Below are 10,205 nucleotides of genomic sequence, written 5' to 3'. Positions count from 1 at the left end.
AGGGTTTTGACGGGCAGTAGGATTCAAATGCCGGTCCCACCATCCACATTCACTAAACTCTAAACTCCGTCCGAACAGACCCTGGAAGGCCCAATGGTACCGACCGGCAGCCGTGTCATCCTCACCCCACTGTTGTCACTGGATGCGGCTATGGAGGGGCATGTGGTCAGCACACCGTTCTCCCGGCCGTATGTCAGTTTACGACATCGGAGTCGCTTCTTCTCAATCAAGTAGCTCCTCAGTTTGCCTCACAAGGGCTGAGTGCACCCCGCTTGCCAACAGCACTCGGCAGAGCGGATGGTCACCCATCCAAGTGTTAGCCCAGCCCGACAGTGCTTAACTTCGGTAATCCGACGGGAACCGGTGTTAACACTGCGGCAGGGCCGTTGGCATCCACACTCAAGTTTCAAGTGGTATTCCAAAATCGAGTAAGGCGAATACCCAGATGTGTTTTGAAAAGGTTCATAATGGTTCAAATGTCTCTAAGCACTATGGGACTTAACATCTGAGGTCATCAGTCCCCTAGACTTAGAACTACTTAAACCTAACTAACATAAGGACATCACAAACATCTATGCCCAAGGCAGGATTCGAACCTGCGATCGCAGCTTTTGAGAAGGACATCGCCGGTTTCTGTCCATCTCCTTGTCCATTCCTAGCCTGTTCTCCATATCTAATGACACCGTTGTCTACTGGACCTCTTTGCTTTTGGAGGAAACTTCATATCGAATACTACAGAAACTGTACCCTCACGTTCCCATAAGCAAAAGCGACAGAAGTTTCATGAGATTTTCATGGTCGTTATTAATCATGTAACACGATATCATAGTCGCCCCGTATAACTTTTTGGTGAACGTTTGGTTGTAATTTTGGAAATTATGTATGTAAAAATCCGTAAAATTATTGTGTATACTATATCGTATGAAATTACATCGCTCAGAGCATGATAGCGACTTAGTACATTGCAGTTGTCAAGGTTAACTAAGAACCAGATGCCTCGCAGAACAGTCCGTGACACGTACACTTTGCCTGAAAGGCGTGTCATTTCCAAGAGTCTGTTGAGTACATTTGACAGAATGTTGGTAGCGGACAGTACATGGTAGGCCTGCGTATTAGATGTGTGAGGTACTAGTTGTCATGTACATAGCACTCAGTACTGGCAGTGGTCATTGTACTCGGAAAAAAGGAATTCCACTCTTAATCATTATTATCCAGAGTCGCTCGATTAAGAGGGGGAAACCACATTACGAGATTACAAATATCCAATTTTTTATTGCATAAATCGTTAGCTTAACTATCCAAGAATATGCTGTTAAAATTTCAAAGCGAAATTCTCATTCGTTTAGATTTTATGAGCATGGAACCGAGTGAACATCGGGTATAGGCTCCAATATATGAAGATTTGTCAAGGGATGAATTACTGGAGAGATGTTTAGGTGGCCACACACAAAATGTTAATGAAAGTTTTAATTCCACTATTTGGCGATTAGCTCCTAAACACTTACACTCCGGACTAAAAGTTGTTGAATTGGCATCGTATTTAGCAGCGGGCTTATTCAGTGAAAGGAATTCATCCCTTCTGATGGTCATGAACGAGGCATGAATTGTAATGGGCACGCAAAGCTTCAATTATGCCGAACAAATGTATAACCAGCGCGTCAGTCGGAAGAATCGACAGTAGTTTATTGAATCGAAGGAAGGTCGGAAGGCTCGGAAAGCACTGCTGCAGGCGCAGAACGGAGCCTATGGGGAAAAAGGATACTATATGGTGCTGGTATCACAGATTAATCAGCAAGCATTTTACATTATAGTTAACTTCCTTCAATTTCTAGTTTCCAAGAATTTATTTTTCAAAAGCGTTTATCTCGAAATGAATTTTTTCACATTTGCTTGCAGTCTAACTCAAAAAGTATAGACCCGATCATTATGAAATTGATAGGATGATTCTTTATAAAATTACAAATTCTATGAACAACTTGTGAGATGATATCATGATTTTAAGGGTATTTTTCTTTGCATAATTAGATAAAAAATCGTGATAATGGAAGAAAATTGTTCCAAACGCCTACAAAACTTTTAATTTTTAATATTTTCACCTGCATATTCTTATAAAGTGAGTTATTAATGTAAAATCAAAACCCATTTTATTTCAAATTGAAATCGGAATAGCTACATTGCACACAATTGGAGAGCTATACTCACAATCTTCAGCGGACATCAGAGCGTAACTTTGTTCTTTTTGGCTGAACTTTTTTTTAAAAAAAAATCACAAAAACTGTTCGGAATATGAATGAAATGATGTAGAAATTGATTAAATTCTAATTAGTTCTTTCTACCCAAAAAAAATCCCAAAAAATCAGTGTCAAACAGCCTCCTAATGTGGTTTCCCCCTGAAGGGAGAGTCTGCTGAAACACTGTCGTCGTTCACCATACGATAACATCAATTCTACACGTCATTGTCACGGACATCATCTAAGTAAGAACAGTGATGTAGATTTTAGACAATATAGCTGCGTAGTATTAGTCGTTTCTCAAAACTTCTTCCGCTCCATTAGGCCGTCTGGTTCAGCAACCGTATGTAGAATATTTGAACGGAAAACAGTCTTAGTTGCAGCTTATTCTTATATTAACCCCACGTTACGGTTACTAGGGGCATTAACGCATTGTTAATAAAAAATAAGTTGCAACCAAGCCAGTTTTTAATTTTTTAAAAGTTTTTATTACAATACAGTTTTGTCTAGCTGTAAATTAGCTGCAAATTATTATTTTTGCTAACTCATTGTTACATGGGTTAGGAACCTGTTCCATATCATCCCAAATGGAAGTGGGAATATTATTACGAATAAAAAGTGAAATAAAAAGAGTCTTATCACATTCCAATAATTTTACTTCTGTCGTAAATTTAGTAAAAGACATACATTTTTGTCTGGCAGATTCCGTCCAGATCACAGACATTTTTTGCTATATAGAGTGGCTAATTACCTGGGCGCTTATTAATTCATAACTGAGTAACATTAAAAATAAAAAATAGACAAAATATTTTTTTAAAAAGGCGTTATTTATCTATGGTTTGGTAGTACTGTGTGCCTTATTTAATGCTTGGTGTGAGATTTTCAGTATTGTTTTCTCTTTTGTTGTTGAAATAACATAAAAAATAATTTACTGACTGATCTCAAACAGTTTTGATCAGATTAGTTCAGCAAACTTTGTAACGACAAGCGGTCATGTGTAGCAATGTCTGGTGCATTGTTACGTATCGTTATTCATTTTCTGTAGCAAGTGCACAGATTTGCCAATACGTAGTCAGTCTTCTGAAGGGCTTGATGCGGCCCCCCATGAATTCCTTTCCTGCACCAACCTCTCCGTCTAGAGAAGAACTTGCATCCTACGTCCTCAATTACTTGTTGGATGTATTTCAATCTCTGACTACCTCTACAGATTTACAGCCTGTAGCTCCCCCTAGTACCATGGAAGTCATTGTGTGTGTTCAAATGTGTGTGAAATCTTATGGGACTTAACTGCTAAGGTCATCAGTCCCTAAGCTTACATACTAATTAACCTAAATTATCCTAAGGACAAACACACACACACACACACACACACACACACACCCTTGCCCGAGGGAGGACTCGAACCTCCGCCGAGACCAGCCGTACAGTCCATGACTGCAGCGCCTTAGTGGAAGTCTTTCCCTAGTGTCTTAAAAGACATCCTCTCATCCTGTTCCTTCTTCTTGCTAGTGTCTCCATAGACAATCCTATTCTCGTCGATTCCGTGAAGAACCTCCTCATTCCTCAACTTATCAGCCCACTAATTTTCGACATTCTTCTGTAGCACCACATCTGAGATGGATCGATTCTCTTTAGTTTTCCCATAGTCCATGTTTCACTATCATACAAATCTGTGCTCCAGACGTACATTCTCAGAAATTGTTCCTCATATTAACGCCTATGTATGGATGCAGTAGACATCTGTAGACATCAAGAATGCACTCTCTGTCTGTGTTAGTCTGCTTTTTATGTCCTCCTTTCTTCGTCCGTCATCGGTTATTTTGCTTGCAAGCTATCAGAATCCCTTAACTTCACCGACTTCGTGATCACCAATTATGATGTTAGGTTTCTCGTTGTTCTCATTTCTTCTGCTTCTCGCTACTTTGTCCTTTTCCGATTTATCCCAATCCATATTCCGCACTCAGTACACTGTGCGTTCCATTCAACGCATCCAACAATTTTTCTTCACTTTCAGTGATAGCAATGTCATCAGCGGATCTTCGCTATATACAGTGTGTTACAAAACGGTACGGCCAAACTTTCAGGAAACATTCCTCACACAAAAGTACAGAAAAGATGTTATGTGGACATGTGTCCGGAAACGCTTAATTTCCATGTTAGAGCTCATCTTAGTTTCGTCAGTATGTACTGTCCTTCCTCGATTCACCGCCAGTTGGCCCAATTGAAGGAAGGTAATGTTGACTTCGTTGCTTGTGTTGACATGCGACTCATTGCTCTACAGTACTAGCATCAAGCACATCAGTACGTAGCATCAACAGGTTAGTGTTCGTCACGAACGTGGTTTTGCAGTCAGTGAAATGTTTACAACTGCGGAGTTGGCAGATGCCTATTTGATGTATAGATTAGCACGGGGCAATAGCTGTGGCGCGGTACTTTTGTATCGAGACAGATTTCCAGAACGAAGGTGTCCCGACGGGAAGACGTTCGAAGCAATTGATCGGCGTCTTAGGGAGCACGGAACATTCCAGCCTATGACTCGCGACTGGGGAAGACCTAGAACGACGAGGACACGTGCAATGGACGAGGCAATTCTTCGTGCAGTTGACGATAACCCTTATGTCAGCGTCAGATAAGTTGCTGCTTTACAAGGTAACGTTGACCAAGTCACTGTATGGAGAGTGCTGCGGGAGAACCAGTTGTTTCCGTACCATGTACAGCGTGTGCAGGCACTATCAGCAGCTGATTGGCCTCCACCGGTACACTTCTGCGAATGGTTCTTCCAACAATGTGTCAATCCTCATTTCAGTGCCAATGTTCTCTTTACGGATGAGGCTTCATTCCAACGTGATCAAATTGTAAATTTTCACTATCAACATGTGTGGGCTGACGAGAATCCGCACGCAATTGTGCAATCAACACAGATTTTCTGTGAACGTTTGGGCAGGCATTGTTGGTGATATCTTGATTGGGCCCCATGTTCTTCCACCTACTCTCAATGGAGCACGTTATCATGATTTCATAGGGGATACTCTACCTGTGCTGATAGCACATGTGCCTTTACAAGTTCGACACAACATGTGGTTCATGCACGATGGAGCTCCTGCACATTTCAGTCGAAGTGTTCGTACGCTTCTCAACAACAGATTCGGTGACCGATGGACTGGTAGAGGCGTACCAATTCCATGGCCTCCACGCTCTCCTGACCTCAACCCTCTTGACTTGCATTTATGGGGGCATTTGAAAGCTCTTGTCTACGCAACCCCGGTACCAAATATAGAGACTCCTCGTGCTCGTATTGTGGACGGCTGTGATACAATACGCCATTCTCCAGGGCTGCATCAGCGCATCAGGGATTCCATGCGACGGAGGGTGGATGCATGTATCCTCGCTAACGGATGACATTTTGAACATTTCCTGTAACAAAGTGTTTGAAGTCACGCTGGTACGTTCTGTTGCTGTGTGTTTCCATTCCATGATTAATGTGATTTGAAGAGAAGTAATAAAATGAGCTCTAACATGGAAAGTAAGCGTTTCCGGACACATGTCCACATAACATATTTTCTTTCTTTGTGTGTGAGGAACGTTTCCTGAAAGTTTGGATGTACCTTTTTGTAACACCCTGTAGATTAAACAGTACGGGCGAAAGACTGACCCTGTCCGTCACCGTTTTTAATCGGAACACTACGTTCTTAGTGATCCAGTCTCATTGTTCCCTCTTGGTTCTTGTACATATGTGTATTACCCATCTTTCCCTAGAGCTAACTCCTATTTTCCTCAGAATTTTGAACATCTTGCCCTGTTTTACATTGTCTAATTTCTAAGTCGGAAAATACTATGAAATGGTCTTGATTTCACTTCGGTCTTTCTTCCATTATCAACCTAAACGTCAGGACTACCTCTCTGGTGCCTTTACCTTTCCTAAAGAGAGATAGATCGTCATCTAACAAATCTTCAATCCTCCTTCCGTTCCTTTGTATATTATTCTTGTAATCTGCTTGCACGCATGATCTTTTAAGGCGGGTAGGACGTCAACTTGTTTGATATGAACTCTTCCAATGCTCTTTTACAGTCTGATTCTGATACTAGATTCCGTTTATGTTTCACATTGACTCCTATTTCTTCTGTCATGCCAGCAGATCAGTCCTCACCCTCATAGAGGCCTTCAATGTACTCTTTCCATGTATCTGCTCTATCCTCTGTGTTTGACAGCGAAATTTCCATTGCACTCCTGACGATACCATTCTTGCTTTTAATTTCATCGAAGGTTGTTTTGACTGTTCTGTACGCTGAGTCACTCCATCCGACTATCATTTCTTTTTCGATTTCTTCATATTTTTCCTGCAGCCATTTCGGCTTGGCTACCTTACACACCCTATTTATTTCATTCTGGAGTGACTGATATTGCTGTATTCGTGTCATTCCCTGAACATTTTTGTACTTCCTTCTTTCGTCGATTAGTTTACGTTTTCTTCCGTTACTCAACGTTTCTTCGCAGTTACCTTGTTTATATGTACGTTTGCCTGTCCAGCATCTGTGATTGCCCTTTATAGAGGCTTCGACTCCTCCTCAGCTGAAGTTTCTGCGTTCAAATGCTACAAAATTAAAATATCTTTGAGAGCAACATTGACATTTTCATATTAGTGTGGGATTTTTGTTTCCAAATCCACAAGTGCCGTAAAGTAAGAAATTCATAATACTTGAGGGAATTTTGGTTCTGACGTTTTAATCACAAAAATCCACGATTTCCACGAAGTAAGAAATTCGTAATACTTGACGGCATTTTGTTTCTGACGTTACAACTACAAAAATACTTTTTTTTTCACCAAACGCGTTTCGCTTTATTGAGATAAAACATCATCAGTGATCTTTAATTAAGTTATTTACGCTTTGATTTGCTCTAAGGCTGGAAAACAGAAAAGCAAATCAAAGTGTAAATAACTTAATTACAGACCACTGATGATGCTTTACCTCTATAAAGCGAAATGCGTCTGATGAAAAAAGCACGCATTTCTTGTAGTTCCAACGATAAAACCAAAATACTTTCAAGAATTGTAAACTACGGACAATATTACCACCTAATGAAGAATTTAAGCAATTCGTAGTTGAAGTACGAGTTCAACTATCACATCTTAAACAGAATTTTGGAGATGTGACCGAAGGTAACTGCGAAGAAACGTTGAAAATGGTTCAAATGGCTCTGAGCACTATGGGACTTAACAGCTGAGGTCATCAGTCCCCTAGAACTTAGAACTACTTAAACCTAACTAACCTAAGGACATCACACACATCCATACCCGAGGCAGGATTCGAACCGGCGACCGTAGCGGGTGCGCGGTTCCAGACTGAAGCGCATAGAACCGCTCGACCACTCCAGCCGGCAGAAACGTTGAGTAACAGCTGATAATATACTAGTTGAGACAGTGTAATTGACACTTAATGGATTGATAATCGTTCTATGCAACAAAATAAGGCGCGGAGCACCGGAATTTATTCGGTCCTAACGTGATCCTTATAACTAATATTAAGTAATGGAGACTTTTAACGCAAGAAAGAGAATTTTGGTGATTACTGCCATTTACGATGTTATTTTGTTTCGGAACAAATGCTCTATCTCCTATCCATCTAAAAAGGGGTACGTAACTATTATGAAGTTATTTATGTGTAAAAGATAGGAGGAACCGTGAAACACAGTGCTGTCATTGATATCGGGTGTGGCAAAAAATGAGTAAGTATGTTGCGTTTCTCTGCCTTCTGTAAACGACATTGCATTGGAACGCGTTTATCCGGCGTGAGAAGCTACATACGTGGAAGGAGAAATATTGTAGGATTGGTTACCACCACTCGATATAGTAGAAGATACATGGTTTATTTCTCAACAAGACAGTGCACCATCACTTCTGGAAAATAACTTGGCGGGTTGGTGTCGATTACGATGCTTTCGCGTCTACCCGGCAGATGTACGTCAGTAGTTGACAAGAACATTAATCCACTCACACGTGATGACGTCACGGTCCTAAATTCATGTGAAATTCGCATTTTAACCACATTCTTTGACATCTTAAACAAAATTTTGAAGATATGACCGAGTGGTATAAGCTCTGAGTGAATTAGAAATATTAATGAGCAAATGTGTATGATTGTTCTCCGAACAAGATATAGTAAGTGTACCTGGTAACACTGACAAAAGAATGTTGAAATATTTGTGATTTACTCACAAGAAACAGGAGTTTTCTTGAAAGTCTACGGAGATAAGTGCTTGAGAAAACTGCACTGCACTAGAAGTTTATTCGCAGGCAGCCGTGCTGGGATAACAGCAGAAGGAGTTCCGAGCAGCAGCGCTCAGAAAAAGGTCGCACCGTCTTCCTTTTAAAATATAAAGATCGCGGAGCTCGCCGAGCTTACAAGTTCTGGCCCGTGGGAGCAATAAATGAGGAGGCGTTGAGCCGCTGCCGCAGTGAAGTTGCCACCTTGGGGGCTGCTGACAACAGCAGTGGAGACAGAACAAGACGTTTAAAGCCGCGGCAGGCGCTGTGCTACGCGGAACAGCCGCCCTGCCAGGGGCAGACGGCGGCGGCAGGCCGAGCAAAGAGCGATTCGCACAGAACCAGTGGTGTATTTACAATCTTGTTTCTCCGCGGGGAGGGGAGCATTCCTTCCATTCTACAACAGCTCAAATTGCAAATTAATTTTATTGATCCATGCTAATTTAATGTTCAAAATTATAAAAATAAAGTATGTCATTGCTTTACATTTGTTTAGTTAGAAAATTAATGACATTACGAAAACGATTTATAAGAGGTTATAAATTACATCATGAAATGAATTTTATAAGGTTATAAGATTTGAATCACTTTAATAAAACATAATCCAGTTGCTAATAGAATTATCTGCACCGATTGTATTAATTGCCTATTTATGTAGTCAAGGCACGTGTTAATTTACAGGGTGACATTTACTGAAATAGAAATAATTCAAAAGCCAAGATCGCTTAAATACTGTTTACTGGATAACCGGTTTCAACACACTAAAGGTGCCATCACCGGATCTTGGCTTTTGAATTATTTCTACAACAGAGTGATCGCCCCACTACGCACTAAAGGTGCCATCACCGGATCTTGGCTTTTGAATTATTTCTACAACAGAGTGATCGCCCCACTACGCACTATGTTTTCACTGAAAATTACTGAACTGTATGGAAATAAACGTAAATTAGTTACAAACTAAGGTGTGCAAACGCTTTATTCAACATGTAAACGTCACTGTAGATATTCGGATTTAGTTTGTGACATGTTCGATACGCCTGTCGTCATTGGCGTTGATGTGGCGCAGACGAATAGCGAAATTCTGGATCACCTGCTGAAGTGTCGGACTATCATTGCTGTCGATGACCTCCTGAACGGCTGTTTTCGGCTCAGCAATGGTTTTGGGGTTATTGTTCTACATCTTGTCATTAAAATGGCCCCACAAAAGGATTAGCATGTGTTCAGATCCGGAGAATATGGCGGCCTATGCCAGTGGCCTCTGGGTACCCCAGAGCCAGATTACGGTCCCCAAAGTGCTCCTCCAGGACATCAAACACTCTCCTGCTTCGATGGGGTCGAGCTCTGTCTTGCATGGACCACATCTTGTCGAAATCAGGGTCATTTTGAATAATGGGAATCAAATCGTCTTCCAGAACCTTCACCTACCGTTCGGTAGTCACCGTGCCGTCAAGGAATATCGCACCGATTATTCCGTGACTGGACATTACACACGACACAGTCACCCCTGGAGGGTGAAGAGACTTCTCGATCGCAAAATAAGGATTCTCAGCCTCCAAATGCGCCAGTTTTGCTTACTGACGAACCCATCCGAATGAAAGTGGGCTTCTTCGCTAAACCAAACCATATTCACATCAGTCCTGTTCGTCAGTTCTGTGGACAATAGCGTTGGCGAAACGCAACCACCTGTTCCATGGTCATGGGGCTTAAGGGC

The 10,205-nt window shown here is 41.4% G+C and overlaps 1 pseudogene; it reads right to left on the bottom strand.

Moving 5' to 3' along the window:
- Positions 1-273: 273 nt before the first annotated feature.
- LOC126189182 (5S ribosomal RNA) lies at positions 274-391 on the bottom strand (annotated as a pseudogene).
- Positions 392-10,205: the final 9,814 nt, after the last annotated feature.

The sequence above is a fragment of the Schistocerca cancellata genome, chromosome 5 (genome assembly GCF_023864275.1).
Source record: "Schistocerca cancellata isolate TAMUIC-IGC-003103 chromosome 5, iqSchCanc2.1, whole genome shotgun sequence".
Taxonomy (NCBI): domain Eukaryota; kingdom Metazoa; phylum Arthropoda; class Insecta; order Orthoptera; family Acrididae; genus Schistocerca; species Schistocerca cancellata.
Note: the sequence above shows the minus strand (reverse complement) of the source record. Positions and strands in the feature narration are given on the sequence as shown.